We start from the raw sequence: 23,992 nt of genomic DNA, 5'->3' as shown, positions 1-23,992 counted from the left end.
AACGAATATAGTCAAATATCGTAGACAAGCAAATCAAATTAATTAATTAAGCAAATTAATTTGTAGATGCAGAGCGGCTTCTTGCTTTTGGAGATGATCGCAAAATATTAAGGGGCTCAAATGTCCCTGGTCAAAATGGAAAGGGCAATATCTGGGCAGTGCTCCATGACAAAATTTCAAAAGGGAAATCTTCCAAAATGGACTTGGAAATAAGGGTGCTTCTAACATATTGTAGTGTTGTAGGGTATCACATGGTCGGCCCCGCACGACTATAGCCTTTGCTTACTTTTTTTTTTTTAAATATGACATCTCAAAAATAAACTACGCATTATTACAACAGATATATAAGTCGATTTCTTGATGCACCTCAGGATCACAAATGAAAAATTCATCACGATATAACTCGCAAATTCTGGTCACGGCGAAACTGGCCTTCTTGAATATTAACATACTCATCAAGGCCTATGCTTTTCAAAAGGAATGTTTTGGTTTATATTTGGGTTAAGAAAACAAAAAATATTATATTTAGGTTGTTCTACGAAGTGAATGAGAATTATTTCAGTACAAAGACTTCGCTTGCCAAATGGTTGTTTTTTTATTTTATATCCCATACTAGCCAACGGAATTTCCAATTTGGACCATAGTTATGGTTTCTATGACTATTTTTCTTCGATTTTCAGCCATTTGAATAAATATCCTGACATGTTGCAAACAAATACATTTTACACAATTCCATATGCTAAATGATTTTTTTACTTCTACTTCAAAATTGTTTACCCTTGTCTTCGGGTCCATCCATGTTTTCTGTTTTAACGATAAGCTAACAATGTGGGCGGTGTTATTTTCTAGATAATGACACAAAGCCCCGCAACATCAACAACAACAAAAAGGATGTCCACGGACCAGCTACAACATTAACAAATATTAAAAACAAACATAAAACATATGGAGAGAAAACGCTTCTCGGTACAAGTCAAGCATTTCACATCAGCAAAATAAACATGTCGAGTACTTTATATGGCATTATCATCGTGGATGCCAACACTCTGTGGTTCCTTCCAAAGTTTGAACAGACCAGACATCATATTCATCAGCAGCATCATCATCGTCATTAAATGTTGACGTCGTTAACTAACTAAGGATCAGAACTTGCTGGCAGACAACATGGCAAACAAATAAACAAACTTTAAGGAGTAATTTTTCTTGCAAAAAGAAACGAAAAAAGGCAGGTGAATATTTATTTATAAATTTTCGTTGAAATTTTCGCTTTTCGCCATCAAACCACATACATTTATCCATGCATATTCAGGCAAATAATTTCTGGAGCCGTCCATCGTTTCTTTTAATTAATGGCACATGCAAAAAATGTTCTCCTGCAGCCAAGGCAAAACCAATCATCTCGGTCTCTGAAACATTTGAAGAGATTTTTCAAATGACTGTGCGACGTCCCAAAGAATTTTTAAGTTGGTGATGTTATTTTATAATTATTTTATGTTTTTCCATACCCCAAAAAATTATTCTTAAGTATCGTTAATGATACTCATATACATTTTTGCTTTGAACAGAACACAGAAAATACATTAATTTTCAAATAAGTCATTTGAATTTATGCAGACTGTCTCAATTTGACAGAGCAAATAATTATGTGGCTGTTAGAGAAGGTCTGAAGGACATTTATAACATCGAGGTAGCATGGTGCTAAAAAGCTAAAATAAAAATATACCTAAAATTCGGTATTGCGAGATTCAAAGAATATTTAATATCCCACTTTAAAACATCCATTTAATGACATAACATTATTTCTGAAATTGTTGGGTTATCATTGTAAATAAAATTTGTATTCACAAGAATTATCTAATTTTTGTGTATTTTAAACAGTAAAGTGTCAAGTTTTCTTTCCTTACAAAAACTACAAATTTCTAATGTTTCAAAATGTTGTATCTTATCTGGATGCCGAAGATATTTTTCTATAGACGCGTAAAACTGAAGTGCATACGTTGACTTATTTCGCCATTAAAATTCTTATATTTTTTGCGATATTTATAAGGCTCAATGGTCTAGGGGTATGATTCTCGCTTTGGGTGCGAGAGGTCCCGGGTTCAAATCCCGGTTGAGCCCGAATTGTTTTTATATTTGATATATTTTACTGTTAGGTTATGTATGTGGAAAAACACTTCCAGACACTTATAGTTTTTAGTTCTGTCACACAGATGATTGGAAAGAAGAATTGGTATACTAATTTAGTAAAGAAAAGATACGACCGGACACGACTGACAATAATTCTCAAATTGCATCGACCCCTTTTGCATATGTGCAAATGTACGTTTTTGGTTAATTTCTTTTTTAAAATAATGTCATATGGTCGTGCAAAAGATTTTCGACCCGGTTTCCGCCCGAGCCTTGAGACATTGCAAAATTTCATGGCAAATGTCCAATATTTACGTGAAATATTTGGAAACTGTAACAAAGTCAAACTCCATAATTTTTGCATTTTTTATACCCTCCAGTATAGTATAGTATATTAAGTTTGTCATTCCGTAACACCTCGAAATATATATTTTAGACCCCAAAAAGTATATATATATATATTCTTGATCAGCATAAAATTCTATGTCGATTTATCAATTTATCCTTCCGTCTACCCGTCTGTCCGTCTGTGGAAATCACTCTAGCTTCAGAACGAAATGAAGTAGGTTGATAAAATTTTACTCAAATGTGTATTATGTCTACAGGTCTGAAGTTCGCAATAGATATTACAGCATAAAACAGAAAATGGGTCATGCAGGTTCACTTCTTCGTATAGCCCCCATTAAAACGGTACCCCCCGATATTCGGTATTCTGATGATTATAGCGACATTATTTACCGGAATTGTTTCAAATTTGGTATTTGAAGTTCGCAATAGATATTACAGCATAAAACAGAAAATGGGTCATGCAGGTCCACTTCTTCGTATAGACCCCATATAACGGTACCACCCGATATTCGTTATTTTGATGATTGTAGCGATATTATTTACCGGAACTATGTCAACTTTAGTATTTGAAGTTTGTAATGAATACTACAGCCTATGACAAAAAATTGTCTGTGCAAGTCCACGTCTTCGTATAGCCCCCATATAACGGTATCTCCCGATATTCGGTATTTTGATGATTTTAACGAGATTATTTACTGGAATTCTTTCAAATTTGGTATTTGATGTTTGTAGTGGATACTACAGCATAAGACAGAAAATGGACCATGTAGATCTACGTCTTCGTATAGCCCCCATATAATGGTACCTCTCGATATTCGGTATTTTCATGATTTTAGCGACATTATTTACCGGAATTATTTCAAATTTTGTATTTGAAGTTTGTAATGGATACTACAACCTATGACAGAAAATTATCTGTACAGGTCCACGTTTTGTAATCCCCATGGTACTTCCTTATATTCAGTATATTGATTATTTTAGCTACATTATAAACAGGTTTTTTTTTTTCAAATTTAGCTTTTGAATATTGTAATAGTATATGACAAAAGTTGCCTATGCAGGTCTACGTCGTCGTAGATCCTAATATATGGCTACATTCGGTATTTTTAAGATTTTAACAGAATTTTCAACGGATTTATTTATTATTATTTTTTTTTTTTTTTTTTTGAAAAGTGTTAAATTTGTACCAATGGTGGAGGGAATTCAAAGTTCGGCCTGGCCGAACTTTATGCTTTTTTACTTGTTTTAAATTTTATTGTATGAAAGCAAAAATATCGAAAATAGGATCAAATTTTAGAATCAGTTTAGATTTGTTCGAATCGGTCACCTTTGGCACGAATTAAGGCCTTCAAACGGCAAATGAAACCGTCACACGCTGCCCGAATATTGCTTTGCGGTATTTTTGTCCATTCCTGGCGAAGGGTTTGCTCGAGGTGATCGACACTTCAGTGCCGACCTTGCATTCCAAAATACAATAGATCAACGGATTGGTATCCGGAGGTTTTGGTGGCCATTGTGCGTTGAAAATGAAGCGTGAACCTCATTTTGTAACTATTCTTGGGTGGCGGTTGCTGAGTGCGATGGTGCTGAGTCCTGTTGGAATGTCCAAGGTCTGCGGCCAAAATGTTTGCGTGCCCAAGGCTTTAATACACCCTCCATCCACGGTCGATTAATAAAAATAAATTCTGCGTCAATTGGTTTATAATTGTGGCCTGTAGAGCAAAAGCAATTTTTTCTGTTTTCATTTCAACCTCTAAATATTTTGCGATCATCTCCAAAAACAATAGGCTTCTATTCTGACCTCCAGGATCAGGCCATTATTGCGATTACAAATGAACATGGACAGACGGACATACATAGCTAGATCGACTCAGCTCGGCAAGATAGGAAGATCCACACATAGTTTCTTATGTCGGGGACCAATAATTCGAGGTGTTACATAATTGTTGGCCCACTCAAACTTATTATACACCCAACACACAGTGTTGTAAGGTATAAAAACTATAACACTTAGATATACAGTTCATTCCGAGATTAATAGCGAAACTTTATGTAGAATATTCCTTCCTTAGACACTTTCCGCCTAAAAGGAAATTATATATTACTTTTATATATCTATTCAAAAACGATGAGGAAATTTTTTTTTCAAAAAATAGGAACTATTATCTCACATTTCTTGCAAATTTGGTGCATAAATTTGTTTATATGTAATGAAAATACAGAATTCTTTTACTTAGTGATTTATTTTAAAAAAATTGATAAAGATTTTCTTCTCTTCGACGTCATTCTACTAAAAGAAAGCTTTGTATGAGAATTTTGCATAAATTTATACGAATAACTTAATTATACCCTACAACACTATGTGTTGGGGGTATTATAAATTTGATTGGGCCACAAAATTGTGTAACACCTCGAAATATTGGTTTCCCACATAGGAAAGTATATATGGATCTTCCTAGCTCGCCGAACTGAGTCGGTCCGTCTGTCCATGTTAATTTGTAATCACTCTACAGGTCGCAATTGTGGCCCGATCTTCACGAAATTTAGAATGTAGGTGGGGCTTGGACCAGAATAGAACCCTATTGCTTTTGGAAATGATCGCCAAATGTTTAGGGGTTGAAATGGACCAAATACTGAAAAAATGTCGGATTTTGCAGTAGCTATACAGGTCGTAATTATAGACCAATCGACGCGAAATTTCGCATGTAGATAGAGTTTAGGGCGGGGAGGAAGCCTACTAATTTGGGTGGTCATCGGATAATATTTAGCGGGTAAAATATTCCATATCTCTTGTGTGGAAAAAAATCAAAATTTTTCATTAAACCGTAAATATTTTAAATCCCGGAGAAATCACATAGCCATCACAAGGTTACTTCTGACCTTTACATTGATGTTATTATCCAACAAATCGGATATATAGCAAAATATGTGCGATATATATGTCTATCAAAGGAGATATGCTTGAAAGATCTCTTATATGTCGAGAACGGCTGAACTGATTTCGACAGTTCTCATTAATTCAGAATGGCCTCTTGTCAGGAAAGAAAAAACATATAAAAAAATCGCATAAAAATATCTTTCTAAAGATGAAAATATTGATTTTGTAAAAATTTCTCATATTTTTTTCAATTTTGTCACATTTTTGGCATATTTTCATTTTGAATTAAACATTTGGTAATATTTCTACAGCTAACAAAACTAAGTAGTTAGGATATCAGGATATCATATACAGATCGCATTTATGGCCCGATCCTAACAAAATTTTGCATGGGGATCAGATGAGGGTCAGAATAGAAGCCTTCTCTTTTTGGAGATAATCGCCATATATTTAGGGGTTGAAATGGACCAAAAAAAAATGCAAAATTGTCAGCAGGTCGAAATTATCGCCCGATTCTCACGCACATTTGAATGGGGGTTACCGGACATTGCAAAAGCCAAGCAGTTTTGGATGGCCACCCAAAAATATTCAATGTGTGAAATAGTTTGCCAACTTTTGTAGACAAAATACGAAAATGTACATTGCAGTGACTTTTTGGAGAATTCACAAATACAGGAAAGACGCACTTCTGACTATTTCCTAACGCTGATTTCGTTGAAGATTATAGTCAAATGTCTGTATCTCATATAGATGCGTTTCAGTCAAAAACCAATAATAAATGTTAATCTTTTGCCACTTCTGAGAGATAATAGGTCTTTGGGAAATATTGGTTCCAGATCTAGGAAGACCATTTACGTGCAACATCTACTAATAAATTGGAAATGAGTAAATTAGTTAAAGTTGCTATTATTCGAAAATTAGAGAACGAATCCTGATGGCTTTCTTTTATTATTTGTCACAATATCTTGTGGAATTCTTTCGAGTATCTCGCCTATATAAACTGTATCGTTTATTATAGTGTTGTAGGGTATTCAACGGTCGGCCCCGCTCGACTGTAGCCTTTGCTTACTTGTTTTTTTTTTAATGTTTATAAATTCCTGGCGTTAAGGTTAGATATAGAATTTAGCTATAGTCCGTGATCTATAGTAGCATCACATAACAAATAATTTGTAGAATATTTTGAATTGCTACGATCACGGTTAAAGTGGGGTTTTAACCATATTTTGAAAAAAGATTATAATCTACTTGACTTATACTGTAAATATTAAAAGCGTGAATTTTGTCACACAGTGTAATTTCAACTCTCCTAAAATGCAAAATAAATGATCATTTACACTTTGAATAATACAGCGCTTTCGTCTACATTCAGGTTTGAATGTGGGACCTATAGTCCTACTTCTTTTAGATCCATGTTTCGTATATACTTTTAACGGGTTTAATGTTACTCTTAGTTTACCTTTGTGCAGTGCCTTTCCCTACTTGCCTCGTATATCCCTACCTTATATTTCATACATATGTATATACCTATGTGCTTATGTTTTTATGTACCACATGGAAAAATATGCGTGCACCAGTAAAAAAACAAAACGTACCCTTCAATATCAGGACATTTGTAGAAAAAAGGCAACAACAATACACACGATAACAAAAGAAAGAAGGTCCTTTTTTGTTTCGTTGCTGTAATGCTTTCACTACATCGGGAAAGTAAATAAACAATGTAAGAGGGACAAAATTCAAAATGGTTGATTATGTTGTACAAAAGGCAACAACAACAGCAAACGAAAATGCCAATGAAAGAAAAGAAACAGGACTCCGACAAAAGGCAACCAAGGATACATAACATCACACACTACTACATACAAACACAATCTAAGACCGTATTCTTATTCCAATGTTTATTTCTTTACAAGTATTGTAAATTGAGAGTAAGTGTGTGTGTGTATGCCTGTTTGTTATTGCTGTCGAAGGAATCTTTCCACAAAGTATTTGCCGAAGTTTATAGAAAAATTTCCATTCGAATACCTTTGAAGGCATGGCTGGTTTTCCGTCTCTTTTTCACTGTGGCAACTAAACGAGAGTGAAAGTAATTTTTGAACAGCTGGGGAGGGAGAGAGGTGTTTGGCAATGTGCGTGCCAAAACGGGAATAGGGTGTGACGCCGTCCCTCAAACTCTCGCTCACTCTCTTTCTCTCCCTCTGGCTTTGCAGGCATTGTTCCAGGATGTGTGTATCTATGGAATTTGTACATTTGAAATGGAGAATTTAAACAAATGGTACAACCTGATATCATGCTATGTGCTCGTGAACACCGCAAACGAACAGACACACACGCACACAAAATATATATCAGAATGTCAATTTCATTGCCAAACTTTCCACTCTTTACGTTACCCCCGTTATGGCCCACAAAAGACCCCAATGTTTATCAGCAAATTTTCAAATAGACGCAATACTTGGTAGGCCAGTCATTTGGGTTTTTGATAAATAGATCTGTTTTGGACTTCCTTTCTTCCCTCTTTTTCTAGGTTGGAAACAACTTTTTTTTGAAATAATATTATACAGCACTTTTAAGCTTCTTACCAATCCCATTGCCAACTTTTTGTTATGTTCCACAGCAACAGCAGTAAAAGTAATTTCCTCCCAACACTCTGGAAGCTAAAATCTTGGGCATTAACAGCAATGTATGCCATTATGCTCCTTCCACCAAAAACCCAGCGGTTCAAAAGCTCTTTTGTGATTGGATGTTCACGGGTGGAAAGGGAAATTAAAAAATGTTTATAAAGGTCTATTTACTTTTTTTACGCATCGTGTACTTTTTTGAACTACATAGCTATCTAAGCATGACAGATACATGGACCATTTACCAGGAGGGTGTTTTACATAACGCTGTATATACAAATGGTTTGTACAGGATGTGTCATTGTGTATCTCAGTATTTAATTATGACACACGTGTTTGCAAAATAAAACAACAAAAGTTGCAAAATCTCCTATCCCTGTCCTGTGTTTACCACCTTGAGCAGATTCCAGATTCCACGGCAATGCGCATGAGGATGAGTAATTAGGAATTAAGAGAATTTCTCTTTAATAAGCCTAGAGGTGATAAAATGTGCTCGTAAAACATTGAATACGATTTTTGTGCATACTATATCGCAATATAAAGTATCAAATACAGCAGAATTGTAAAATCAATATTCTTAAATTTAGTATGTGGCTTTGCCTAAGTAATTTTGTACTAAAACAACATATAACCAGTAAAGAAAGTCTTAAAGTCGGGCGGGGCCGACTTTATGATACCCTACACCACTTTGCTAATTTAGTAGAGCTCCACATAACAATCAAAAGTTTTTATGGGTTTTTTAAAGTTCAAAGGACTAAATATGACGAAGCATTTGTATCTTTTAAATTCGGACTTGTTTTGCCCATTTGGTGCACAATTAATTTGAAATCGGATAAAAATATATATGGGAGCTATATCCAAATCGGAACCGATCTCGATAAAATTTAGCAAAGGTATTTCTGAGCTGTATTTGATATATTTCCCTGAATATCGTTGTTACGGAGTGCATATTACGGCTGTGGGTAAAAAATATGACAAATCGGATGAACTGTATATATGGGAGCTATACCTATATCTGAACCGATCTTCACCAAATTTGACATACTAGCTTCGGTCGTAAGTGCCAAATGTCATCCAATTTGGGCAAATATTAGACGTTTGGTGCACCATCAAAGGTAAATCGGACGAAGTTATATATGGGAGCTATATCCAAATCTGAACCGATCTCGATAAAATTTAACAAATGTATTTCTGAGCTGTATTTGATATATTTCCCCAAATATTGTTGTTGCAGACTGCATATTACGGCGGCGGTGGACAAAAATAACAAATCGGATGAACAATATATATGGGAGCTATAGCTATATCTGAACCGATTTCGATCAAATTTGGTATACATATTTTCAGGCCTAATTTGGGTGTATATGCAAAATTCCATACAATTCGGGCTGATATTACACATTTGGTGCACAATAAAAAGCAAATCGGACGAAGATATATATGGGAGCTATATCTAAATTTTGACCGATTATCTCCAATTTCTATAGGGGGACGAACCCTTGGGCCAAACAAATGATCTGTGCATCTGGATCGGGCAATAAATGCGACCTGTACTTTGTTTACAAAAATACATGAACAGACGGACGGACGGACGGACATGCATAAATCGACTCAGAGTGTGTTTCTATGCAGATCATCAAAAGGGCCAAACAAATGATCTGTGCATCTGGATCGGGCAATAAATGCGACCTGTACTTTGTTTACAAAAATACATGAACAGACGGACGGACGGACGGACATGCATAAATCGACTCAGAGTGTGTTTCTATGCAGATCATCAAAAGGAACTATGGGTCTATCTCATTTCCTTTTGCCTGTTACAAACAAATGCACAAAGACATAATACTCTGACCACCTTGTGGTGTAGGGTATAAATATATTGTGTCATTTGCATTGTATGTGGTGAAGTCTCCAACAGGGGTTCTTCACAACTCCTACAAAGTCCCGTAGTTTTAGTACGCATTCCCAAAAAGCCTCGTAGAAGGTACAATATATTGTAATTTGTTATTAAGTGCCTAAGAGCTCGAAAGTTTTGTATGTGATTTTCCAATGAATGCAGAAAACAGTCCGTACTAAAGAGTACCAAAAATAGTTCAACATGAACGCCTTGGTGTATAGCTATCGGGATGAATTTTTTGTATGTACTTTACCTTTAACATAAATGATATAAAGGACATGACGGACAAACGGAATTTTCAATTTGGAATCACTGATGGAGTGCAGGATAAATGTACCAAAGGGGTCTTTGGAATTATGAATTTAAGGTTACGAAAAGTTCTAAAATTGCACTAAACATATAAAATGGTACCATTTGGTATTATGTGAATGAATAGAGCTAAAATTAAATAAAACAAGTAAAAAATCAGTAAGTTCGGCCGGGCCGAACTTTGAATACCCTCCACCATCTGGAACGAATTGAGAAATTTTCAAAAAAAAAAAACCATATAAAATTCAGTTAAAATCTTAAAAAACCGAATATCGTAAGGTACCGATATATTGGGGGGATATACGATATTGTGGACCTATACAGACAAATCTATGTCTGTGGGTAAAGTACTCACAACTTCTTGTGTGGAATTGTAGACAATTCTGTTGAGAAATGTGGTTAAAATCATCAAAATATCGAATATCGGGGATACTGTTATATGGGGGCTATACGACATTGTGGACCTATATAGGCAATTCTCTTTCAGGGGGTAAAGTGCTCACAAGGAACTTTTTGTGTAGAATTTCAGACAATATCCTTAAAAAATGTTTCTAAAATCATCAAAATACCGAATATCGGGGGTACCGTTATATGGGGGCTATACGACATCGTGGACCTATATAGGCAATTCTCTTTCAGGGTGCAAAATGCTCACAAAGAAATTCTTGTGTAGTTGTGGCTAAAATCATCAAAATACCGAATATCGGGGGTACCATTATATGGGGGCTATACGACATCGTGGACCTATATAGGCAATTCTCCTTCAGGGTGTAAAGTGCTCACAAAGAACTTCTTGTGTGGAATTTTTGACAATTCCGTTGAAAAATGTGGCTAAAATCATCAAAATACCGAATATCGGGAGGACCTATGTAGACAATTCTCTTTCAGGGGGTAGAGTGCTCACAAGGAATTTTTTGCGTAGAATTTCAGACAATTTCCTTAAAAAATGTGGCTAAAATCATCAAAATACCGAATATCGGGGGTACCGTTATATGGGAGCTATACGATATCGTGGACCGATATAGCCCATCTTCGAACTTGATCTGCCTGCAGACAAAAGACAGATCTGTGCAAAATTTTAGGTTCCTATATTAATTCGTTTTGACTGTCGGATGGAGATGGCTAAATCGTCTTAGAATTTTACGCTGATCAAGAATATATTTGTTGGGTCCAAAATGATTATTTCGATGAGTTACAAACGGAATGGCGAACTTAATGTACCTACATACTATATATGGCGGAGGGTATAAAAATATGATATTAAAATGAAGATTGGGAAGTAAAGGTGGTTTTAGAAATGAGTAATAAGTGTACGAAAAGTACATAATGGTTTAAGGTTAACGGATGAACCTAAAATTTTGAATTTTTAATTAGATTAGGTTAAAGAGATGGTTTTGGAAATGTGTGCTTCAAGTGCATGAAAAGTACGTCATAGCACTATATTTGGTATTGAATGATCAGATAGGTTTGAAATCTGAAATTTGGTAAAATTTCATTTCTAAAATTTGAGAGAAAATCAGAGACCTCTCTGTTAGTGTCTGGAATTAAGATATGTATGTGGTTTTGCAAATGAAAAAAAGTACTAAATGTTACTGAAATTGGTAATTAGTGGAAGGATAGAGTTGCAATCCCTGAATTTGATACTGAGGTCTGGCGATGCGGTGGCTTCGCAAATGTGTACTGCAGTTGTAAGAAGTGATAAAATTCTGAAATTTGATATATAGATTACTGATGGCACATTTGTTTGAGAATTGGTGGTGGTTTGGAAATACGTACTGTATTTGTAAAGTATTAAATGGTACTAAATTTCAAAATATAAATTTCAAAATCCAGAATTTTGATATTGAGGTCTCTTTTGGTATCTGGAATTAAAATATGGACGTGGTTTTAGAAATGTACTAATGGTACTAATTTTAAATCACTGTTTGTGTCTAGAATGGAGAGATGTACATTGTTTTTGATATGCGTACCAAATGTTACCAAAGAGTGAAGAGATAGACATACTTATAAAAGGGCCTAACATGAACTGTTGGAACGAATCTTAAATTTTAAGGTAAGGTTGTTAAATCCGATCGTTATTACAATCCGATCGAAGATATAGATCATTATATAGGTATATAATTGGCTGAGGGTATATTTCTATCAGCATACCGACCTATTCCTAATGTCTTCTTCACTATCATAATTTTTGCTGACAATATCTCTCATTCCTGACATATCAAATATTTTCTTCAACAACACCTCATAGTAAAATTGTGTCTTAGGATGATTAAATTTTCCAAAAAAGGGGTGTCCTTAGCACAAAAATACAACTTTCTTAATTACGCATCACAACGCATTTGGGTATCTAAGCGTCAGGTTTTTGCGTGAATTTATGCAAATTTGTTTAAGTCGCAGTCATAAAACCCTTAAAACTTTACCATTTACCGAGCTAACATGAAACATAAAAGAAGATAAAAGAGGCTGTAACACGCACTCAAATCTCCTTGGTGAACAGACACAAACGAACAGGAAGTCTTAGTAAGCCCACCACGCAACAACCAATACCATTTCTTTTTGCCGAAGTAAATAGAGAAGGAGAGAGGGAATTCTTGTCAAATAAAATTATATGTGCCTGACTTTGCCAGTTTCTATGCCAATAGCGTTGACATAAATATGCTGGCTGGTTCGCTAACAGGATGGCTGGGTGTTAAAGTCGTGGTAACTTTTGTAAATATTTAACTTTGTTCACGCCAGAAAGCCTTAAAAGAGATCAAGTCAGAATGAAAACGTTTGCAAGGGGAGAGGCCAACCAATCCAAATTTTGGAAAGAGAATTAATTATTATTACAAAGAAAAAAAAAGAACAAGTTAGAAAGAGCTGGATCTTTTCGTTCGAAATAGGAAAGTAACAGATATTTAAGGAATTATTTAAGGAAAGATGTTAAAAACCTATCAAATAATTTAATGAACAAACCAAAGTCTTTTTAATCGACTTTGGTCACTAAACATTACTTATTAAGTGCTTATTTCGTGTTACATGTCCTTGTTCAAATATCAACTTGTAGTTCAAAATGCCATACATTTTCTGCAAGAGAGGCTTGTTGCAAGTTTGAAATATCCAATTTTAAATACCGAATATCGGGAGGTACCATGATAAAGGGACTAAAAGGAAACGTGGACTATTTCCAATTTCAAATGTATGCCAAAGGATATTCCGCAAAAATGATCATCAAAATACGAAAACTTGGTTGTGGAAAATTAAAAGTTGATTTGGTACTATTTGTTTGTAGATCAAAACCACGAAAGCCTTTGTGCGGGTATATCCTTGATCATATACAAAGGGACTCCAATATTTTCGTATATATTTCGCATTTTTTTGCGGGTTGGCATGGGAGACTGCTTTACGCATTAGACGGTTTCGTTACAAAATTCAAAAACCCACTTCCTACCGACCTCGGAAGTACTCCACCTCTGCCCCGCTTTCGCATTACTTCGAGATGGTTCCCTTATTTAGTGTAGCTCACTCTTTTCATCATTTTACATCTGCGTACAGGCTTCGCTGTTGTGTCTTAGACAGTTCTTTTAGACAGGTCTTTTTTCTTAACTGTTAACCAACCTTCGACAAATACTCTTACCATTTTCCAGATTCTCTCACTATGCATCATTTTTATACCCTCCACCATAGTATGGAGGGTATATTAAGTTTGTCATTCCGTGTGTAACACCTCGAAATATACGTTTTAGACCCCACAAAGTATATGTATTCTTGATCAGCATAAAATTCTATGTCGATTTAGCAATATCCGTCCGTCGATCTGTCCGTCTGTGGAAATCACTCTAGCTATGTCTATATATGTCTGCAGGACTTTTGGTATTGAAAATGGTATTAGAAAAGCCCCCATAAGCAGGTCCACTGAATTTATTCGTGAGATGACTGCCGAAATTTTGGAAAGAGTATGCCAAAATTGGACAAAGCGGATGAGCCACTTGAGGCAAAGTCACGGTCGACATTTGCATGAAAATTAAAACAAATATTTACTGAATTTTTCTGATTTTATTTTATTTATTATTTTTAAGTTTTTCTACAGCTGTTACAATATTACGCTTTACTTGAAAGAGAGGATATATATCATTTGATACGGTCACAACGAAATAAGGTTTTTAGACCCTAGGTCTCTTTGGACCAAATCCGTTTCAGAACATTTGGAGACGATCTAGCGATGTCCGTCCGTCTGTCTGGCTGGTGCGCACGATAATTCTCGAAGGGAGCATCCGATTTGGTCCAAACTTGGTATATACAAACTTAGATCGAGTTCGAAGGTGGGCAATATCGGTGCATTCCTTCTGATACTTCTCGCACAAAAGGTCGAAATTTTCAAAAAATATCTTTTCTGCACAGAAAGAGAAAATATAATCCGATTTTGCTTCAATTTTGCATATCTTAATATTTGCGTCAGGTGCGAAAATGGACAATATCGGTCCACTCCATCAAGTGCATCCCACACAAAGGGTTAAAATTTTGAATAATTACAACTCTTTTGAAATGTGATGTAAGACACCGATTGTCTTCAAATTTCACACATCCTAATATTTATATTAACCCAAGGTCTGGTGTTTAGATGGAAAATACCGCTCCACTCCTTTTGGTACCTCCCCCACAAATGGTCGACATTTAAAAAAAAATATATTTTGCCCTCACTTTGTAAATCTTAATATTTGCGTCAGTGCTAGGTCAGGTGCTAAAATGGACAATATCGGTCCACTCTATCAAGTACCTCCTCCACAATGGGTCAAATTTTTGAATAATTACAACTCTTATAAAATGTGATGTAAGAGACGATTGTCTTCACATATCCCAATATTTTTATTAGCCCAAGGTCTGGTGTTAAGATGGAGTGTATCTTTGTAAATAATCTTGGTCGTACCAATATTTTTATCTGTATTAGATGAAGCTTAAAAATGGAATACTTCGGTCGACTATATCTGGTACCTTAAAATTTAAGGAGTTATGGTCATTTTAAAGGTTTTATTAATTCACTCTTAAAAAGTGATCACAAATAATAGCTAAAAACGCCGAAAACTCAATATTTAAGGAGTTATGGCCATTTTAAAGTTTTTATTAATTCACTCTTATTAAATATTTCTAAAAATTATCACATATCCCATCAATTTGTAACACCTCCAAATATTCGTAGTAGACCCTATAAAGTATACATATTTGTGATTAATGTAACATCGATTTAACTATGACCGTCTTTCTTTTGAAAGATTCGTGCAATGATGTGAAATTTAGAGAATTGACATAATAGTGCGTCTAGGACAGCGTTCGGAAATAAACAGTATGGTACTGCACCGTAGTGTTCTGTACCGTTCCGAGGTGGAGTGGTACACTAAGAAAATGTACCGTTTCGAAACATAACCCTTATAAATATTTTAGTAATACTGTACCGGAACACAGCGAGAATCGAACTTTACATTGCCTATATTCATCCACGGCTTCTTGTAGTCCCATATGACGTTACCGCTCAATATTCAGTATTTTGATGATTTTAGCCAATTTTTTTAACCAAATTATTTTAAATTTAATATTTGAAGCTGGATAGAAGATTAAAAAAAAAACAAGTTAAAAAGTATCAGTATTGCCGCCAGTTGTATACCCTCAGCCTATGTTCGATTATCTAAAAATATTTTGACTAGTGTTAAGATTATTTTAACGTTTGATTCTCTATGGAGCAGATCCCGAAGGAATGGGCCAATATTGCCCATTTCCTATCGGACCCAAAAATATGAAATAAATATTTCGACAGATGTGCCAAGTCTAAATGGAATCGGATGTTAATTTGGCGTTTTATGAGCTTCATCAGTACTCAAAATTTCAATATTTTGTGGGGGAGGTACCAGAAGGAGTGGACAGATGTATTCCCCCTTCACACCAGACCACGGGTTAATACAAATATTAGGATGTGTGAAATTTGAAGACAATCGGACTTTTACATCACATTTAATGAGATTGTAATTATTCAAAATTTTGACCATTTGTGGGGGAGGTACTTGATGGAGTGGACCGATATTGTCCATTTCCACACCTGACCTAGTACTGACGCAAATTTTAGAATATGCAAAGTTGGAGCAGAATCGGATTATCCTTTCTCTTTCTGTGCAAAAAATATATTTTTTGAACATTTCGACCTTTTGTGGGGGAGGTACAAGAAGGAGTGGACCGATATTGTTCATCTTAACACCAGACCTTGGGTTAACATAAATATTGGGATGTGCGAAATTTGAAGACAATCGGACTTTTACATCACATTTAATGAGATTGTAATTATTCAAAATTTTGACCATTTGTGGGGGAGGTCCTTGATGGAGTGGACCGATATTGTCCATTTCCACACCTGACCTAGTACTGACGCAAATTTTAGGATATGCAAAGTTGGAGCAGAATCGGATTATCCTTTCTCTTTCTGTGCAAAAAATATATTTTTTGAACATTTCGACCTTTTGTGGGGGAGGTACCTGAAGGAGTGGACCGATATTGTTCATCTTAACACCAGACCTTGGGTTAACATAAATATTGGGATGTGTGAAATTTGAAGACAATCGGACTCTTATATCACATTTTACGAGAGTTGTAATTATTCAAAATTTTGACCCATTGTGGAGAAGGTACTTGATAGAGTGGTCCGATATTGTCCATTTTAGCACCTGACCTAGCATTGACGCAAATATTAGGATGTGCAAAGTTGGAGCAGAATCGGATTATCCTTTCTCTTTCTGTGCAAAAAATATATTTTTTGAAAATTTCTACCTTTTGTGGGGGAGGTACCAGAAGGAGTGAACCGATATTGCCCATCTCCGAACCCGATCTAAGTTTGACAAAAATATTACGTTGTAGTCAATTTGGACCAAATCGGATACTCCCTTTGAAGTTATTGTGCGCACCAGCCAACCAGACAGACAGACAAACAGACGGACGGACGGACATCGCTAGATCGACGCCAAATGTTCTGAAACGGATTTGGTCGAAAGAGATCTAGGGTCTAAAACCGTTATTTAGACTAGGCACGTTTTGGCCGTATCAAATGATATATACCCTCTGTAGCCATATGGCTGAGGGTATAAAAATGAACACATTACATATAACTTCGAACAATAGCAATTAAGAGATCTAATCTCGGTGTTTCGAATAATTTTTAAAGTTATCTTTTTATGTATGAACATATCTTGAGGAATTTGTTCATTATAGTTAATGGTTTCAGATTTCGGGAACTTAACCCCAAATTATAGTGGTGCAGGACACACATTTTTTGTGACAAAATACGGAATACTTCAGCTTTTCTTTCGGAATAACCTAATTTACTATCAAAGTCTGCGTGTTTTTATCGATTGTTGTATCACTTCTATCCTCCGGGAATATGCCGCGCCATCCATTCATGCAAAAATCCATCGGTTTTGGGTGTAAATGGTGTTACTTTAACATCGTTTTCTTGCGTTATTTTGCGATAAGCAACATGAAACGCTACTTCACTTCAAAATAACGTATTACATAACAGCCAACTTTAGATGTAAGGGAAACCCGTAATGCAATATGCACACATAGACATATATACATATACATTTTATGTGATTTAAAAATTTGTTACATGGCCAGAAACAGGGGTGCATAATTTATGTAAACGCCAGAGACATACTTTGTACAATATTGTTCAGCAATTTGTTGTTTTTGTTTTTGAATTTTTGCATGAAATTCCCAACCCATCTATTGGCGATTTTTGCCCGAAGTCAGTGCACAACAACTTTGATGGCAGGGAAGGAGTAGTCTATGTAGATTTTCCAATGTAGCAATGTTGCAGGGGAAGCCATTTGTTTTGAAGGTCAACTAAGTTAGATTGTGATTCATTTGCTGAGCGAAAGAAAAAAACCCTGGAGTGGTGGCCCATATTGTCAACTCTTGGCGGATGCACCAATAACTGGATGACTCATAATTATAATAATAAAAAAAAGAATTATTACATTTATCACGCACACACCGACGCCATGATGAACATGGTTGTTATTATTAATATGCATGTGGAATGGTGGTATGGCAAGGAATGATGAACATGTGTGAAAATTAATGTTTGAATTGCAAAATGTTTCTTTAGCTCACTTTCGAAATTCACCATCAACCCTTTATCATAAAAGTTTTTTTTTTTTAATTCACGTCCTGCTTCTTGGCTGCTTTATTTTTATTTCCTGTTTATGCATATGTGTGTGTATGTGGTTCTCAAGAATGCTAGGGTGCAGGTGCATCTACAATCGTCATGCAACAATGTATATGCATATATATGTGCATATGTAAGTTATGTATGCATATGTGTGCACATTGTTGTTTTGGCATGCATGATGTCATTCAGGGGATGTTCCTTCACCAGCTCTTGTTTTTTTTATTCATTTCTACGAATTGTGTCGTATTCTTTTGTTTTCCTTTTTTTGTTCTCCTCTTTGATCTATAATTAGGTCATTATAAAGAATGCCAGAATATGGGTTGCAAGTATGTATCCTTGATCGTAGCTGAGCTAAGTTCTTACTAACATATTTATCGTTCTCTCTCTTTCTGAAGTTTTTTCGTTTCAATGTCGTATGTCATATATGCAAAAGTTACCCAACACAACATGTGGACAAGTATCTGAAATTATTTTGTACTCAAAAGTTCGTATGTCCAGACGTTTTATTATGACAATAAATTCCACATATAATACCTTCATCCTAATGACAATGATACGCCCTAAATATGTGTCTTCAAAATAAAGGATTTAGACCCAATGTTTGTTTGGACGAAATGAGTTTTAGGGAATTTGAAGTCAATCCAACGATGTCCGTCTCGAGAATTTTTTGGTTTACTCTTTCTTGGTCTAACTTAAAGGCATTAGGAAAACACATTAATTAAAATATATTCCTTATTGTCGGAATTTATGATCGTTATTGATTTACGGTTATAGGTTTGTAAATTTGAAATCGGATGGAGCTAAAGCTAAATGGATTTTCACTAAATTTTGAAAGATATATTTTGATGCTGAATGTGATCTCTCCTACCACACAGTATTAATATTTGGCTTAAATATAAAACCAGTAAAGAAATTACTCTCACCAAATTCGACATATTTTCCTATACGCTAAATACGGTCGTATATGAGAGAATTCATTCTATCTGGGGTATATATTACACATTATGGGTACAATAAAAATAAAATCCGTCTACTACTTCTCTCAAATTTGATTCCGGCCGTATTTGGCAAAACCAATCTATTATGGCCATATACAGAGTAAATTAAAACAAGTGAAAAAACATTAAGTTCGGCCGGGTCGAACTTTTAATACCCTCCACCTTAGGGTACAGGAAACATTAGAACCCAATATGACCCTCAAATACCAATTTTTAGACATATTCGTGGGAAAATGTGGCAAACATCATCAAAATATCAAATATCGGGAGGTACCGCTATATGGGGACTATATCAAAAATTATTCTGCTAAATTTTGACACTCAACGTCAAATAATATGGGCTATATCGCGATTTGAACAGACAGACGGACAATTATGCTGATTTTGAATATATATATACATTATGGGGTCTATTACGAATATTTAGGGATGTCACAAACGGAATGACAAAGTTAATATACCCTCCTTTCCAAGGTGAAGGTATAAAAACTGCAAAAAAGTTAAGTGCCATAATTTTTATAATTTTATTGAATGAAAGCAAAAAAATTCGGAAGTAGCATCAAATTTTAGAATAAGTTTAGATTTGTTCGAATTGGTCATCTTTGGCATGAATTATGGCCTTCAAACGGCCAATGAAACCGTACCACGCTGCCAGAAAGTTGCTCTGTGGTATTTTGGCCCATTCCCGGCGAAGCGCTTGCTTGAGAGGATCGACACTTTGTTATCTTTTAGTGACAACCTTGCTTTCCAAAATACTCCAGACACAATAGTCCAACGGATTGGTATCCCGAGATTTTGGTGGCCATTGTGCGCTGGAAATGAAGCGAGGAACCTTATTTTGTAACATTTCTTGGGTGGCGCGTGCTGAGTCCTGTTGGAATGTCCAAGGTCTGCGGCCAAAATATTTATGTGTCCAAGGCTTTAATACACCCTCCAGAATATTTTCGCGATAATATTCGGCATTTATTCTGATGCAACGATCGATTAATACGAGCAGAGAGCGACCATCGGCTGTTATGGCGGCCCACACCATCACCATGGCTGGCGCTTAAGTTCTGGTGGCCAACCGAAGTTGCACATTTCCAGCTGACCTCCTTGGCAAGTAAACACGTTCATTTTGTTTGTTTACAAACTGCTGCACAACGAATAATTTCTCATCGGAGAAAATTCTTGCACTTTTTGGAATTTCAATGGCTTAACCCGAACTCATTTTTCAATATTTGCCGAATGGAATATTGCGATATGTTCTGCTCACAAGCCATTTTTTCGGCCACTGCAACGCGAGTTTCGATCAAGTCGCTTCTTTACATACTTTTCGAACCACTTCCTTGACGTCGGGCTACGCTACCAGTATCACGGTAACGAGCGATCGTACGAGACACAAAAGATTTATTCACATTTAAATGCTGGAGTGCTCTAACGATAGCCACTTGTGGATTTCCAGCAAAATATAAAGAAATCACACTGTATAAGTTTGATACTTTGGTTACGCTAAGGTATATGTTCGATACATTGTCCCCCCTTCCCCAGCATTCCAATTAATCACATTAATTGGCCTCTCAGTCGAGATCAATGGGGAAATCTTCTCTGCCTCTCTTTTAGGAGTCACATTCGCCTAGTTCGGATTGTGGGGGAGAGCTTACGCTCTCTTCTGCACTTTCTCCTAAAAGTCATATTCGTTCAGTTCGGATGCAGAGAGACACTTTCCAATGCTGCGGTTGTCGTTGCTGGTCACGACCTTGTTCCGCTATTGTGCTCATCTGCAACTACACTTGTCTTTTCGCTCTCGTTGAAATCACACGCAAAGGTAAAGTCTCGTTTCGAAGAAACGCTCACACTTTACAAATAAACCATTGAAAATATCTATTGCATCTGTCATCCTTTTTAATACATTCCCTTTATAAAGGTAAACGCCGATTTCAAGTAGAAACTAGCCAAAAATTATCAATACAGGTCCACGTTTTGGAACAGCCTCCATATGAAGATACTCCCTGATTTACGTTATTTCGACAAAGTCTTACATAGACCACTGGATTTTACCTGCGATTTTTAAAAAATAAATGTTTTCGCAATGAATGTTTCGTCAATATCCCAAATCTGAAAATGACAGGAATTCAAACGATAATTAGGCAATCTCACCTTTCCTCAGGCGACAACAAAACCACTTAGCAGACCACCTATTAAAAACGTTACCTTTGAATGTTCAACAAAACTATCGACACTGCATTTTTCGCTGATCAGGATCTTATATAAACTTAACAATTTTTTATGCTCTTCTTACTATGTTATAAGGTGTACAAATCACAAAACGACGCAAAATTGTCACAAAATTATTAACTGCCGCCCTTGTGTCGTGTTGATCATAACATATGTTGATCACATAGTTTCGTTCTTTTTTTAATAAATGTTCTCATTTTTCTCCCTTCGGCTTGGGTTTCATCAACTAATAATCCTTTTTGATACTCTACCTTATAGCATGTATTTTATAAGAAATTCTCCCATTTTCTAGACCTTCGTAACAAAAACAATCTTCTACTAAACAACGTCGCAAATGAGTTGTTGTTTTTTTTTTTTTTTTTTTTGCGTTTCGTATGAAGTCGAAAAGAATTAAAATATTACGCAATTTTCATTCCTCTGACATTTCATCGTTTCTTACTTCTACACATGCTACCCAGCTATCTAGCTATCGTATCTTTCGTAACCTTCTTACCTGACTTAATTCTTGTAGAGAAGAGGAGAAAACAATAAAACGCTAACCCCAATAATCGTTTTGTTTAGAATTATAGAGAACAGGTTTTGTTTCCTTGCCTCACACAATTGAGGACTCCTTTCTTCATGATGGCCATCCATTCGAGATTCCTCACTCCATGTTTATGATATTCATGATTAAAATGTGTGTGTGTGTGTGTGTCGGGATTGTTCTTGTTATTGCGCAGTATCTTAAGACTTGTTTGAATAAAAATAAAGATCCTTGTGAGTTAATAAAAAAAGGAAAAAGTCAAATATGTAAGAGAGGAATTTGTTTTCTTCAGGATCAGTCATGGGTGTTCCCTGGCGCTTGGGTAATTAGCTTCCAACAAGGATCATTTAATTTGAACAATAAAATTTTAACATGACTGTTTAATTGCTTAGTACTCAGAATATTACACACGTGTTTAGACGTTTTACGTTTCGTAAAAAATGTTAAAAACATGTCTTCAAATCATAATAGAGTAATATAAAAAGTAACAATGTCAATTAAGTGATCGTTTCAAATGTGTGATATTTTGCGTTGTAATTTATAATTTTCCTTATATCGAAAATTTAAAGAAATAAAAAAATGACAATACAAATTGTAATGAAATGTAATTGATAAATCGGGTAGAAAAGTAGTAACAATTTTGAAATTTGGAATAAGAGTCAATAATGGAGTGCAGCAAGGGTTCCTTTAGTCTTGGACATTAAGGTTACGGAAATTTCTAATATAGTACTAAACTTTTAAACTGGTATCATTTGTTATTTTGTGAACGGATAGAGGTATAAACTTGAAATTTCGTATCAGAATCAAGACTGAAAGAAAGTTTAATATATGAAAGTAGTTTTGAAGATATACTAAGTGAGCAAACTGTAATAAATGGTACAAAATTTGGTTTAGGTTGAACGGATGAAGCTAAAATTTTTATCGTGGTAAGTTTTTGATAAAGAGGTGGTTTTGGAAATATGTTCTGCAAATGCACAAAAAGTACTAAATAGTACTGCATTTTGCAAAATTTTTTTAATGGGTGAACAGAAAGTGCTGGAATTTGGTATAAGGTGGTTTTTTAGGATATGCGTTTTATAATTGTACGCAAAATACTCAACGATACTATATTTGGCATTGAGTGGAGGGATAGAGATAAAATTCTTAAAATTGATATTCAGGTTATGTATGTTATCGGCGGTGATCTGGTTATCTGGTACTAAATTTTGTATCAAATTTGAGATAGAATATGGAGGTGGTCTTACAAATATATACTATAATTGTACGAAAAGTACTAAATAGTATTAAATTTGGTATTTGATGATGGAATGGAGCTTGTATCCCGAAATTTGTGTCTGTGGTCATGATATGGAGGTGGTTTTGGTAATGTGTACTATCATTGCACAATTACAGACTCTACCCCCTAAATACAATTTTATACCCTCCGCCATACTATGGAGGGTATATTTACTTTGTCATTCCGTTTGTAACTCCTCGAAACACTCATGTCAGACCCCAATATATATATTCTTGATCAGCGTAAAATTCTAAGTCGATTTAGCCATGTCCGTCTGTCTGTTGTAATCACGCTATCTTTCGAACGAATTGAGATAGAAGGCTAAAATTTTGCATATGTGTTTATTTTTCCAGTAGGCAGGATAAGTTCGTAAATGGGCCATGTAGGTCCACGTTTTCATATAGCCCCCATATATAAGTACATCCCGATATTCGGTATTTTGATGATTTTAGCGACATTATTCACCGGAATTGTTTCAACTTTGGTATTTGAAGTTCGAAATGAATACTACAGCCTATGGCAGAATATTATCGGTGCAGGTCCACGTCTTCGTATAGCTCACATACAACGGTACCTCCCGATATTTGGTATGTTGATGATTTTAGCGACATTA

At 35.4% G+C, this 23,992-nt stretch overlaps 1 non-coding gene across 1 annotated transcript; it reads left to right on the top strand.

Moving 5' to 3' along the window:
• The first annotated feature begins 2,046 nt into the window (after nt 1-2,046).
• On the top strand, nt 2,047-2,118 carry TRNAP-UGG (transfer RNA proline (anticodon UGG)). The gene has a single exon. It is a non-coding gene; the product is annotated as a tRNA-Pro (tRNA).
• Nucleotides 2,119-23,992: the final 21,874 nt, after the last annotated feature.

This window comes from Musca domestica, unplaced genomic scaffold, assembly GCF_030504385.1.
Source record: "Musca domestica strain aabys unplaced genomic scaffold, Musca_domestica.polishedcontigs.V.1.1 1, whole genome shotgun sequence".
Classification (NCBI taxonomy): domain Eukaryota; kingdom Metazoa; phylum Arthropoda; class Insecta; order Diptera; family Muscidae; genus Musca; species Musca domestica.
The sequence above is the reverse complement of the archived record's forward strand: the minus strand, read 5'-3'. Positions and strand labels throughout refer to the sequence as shown.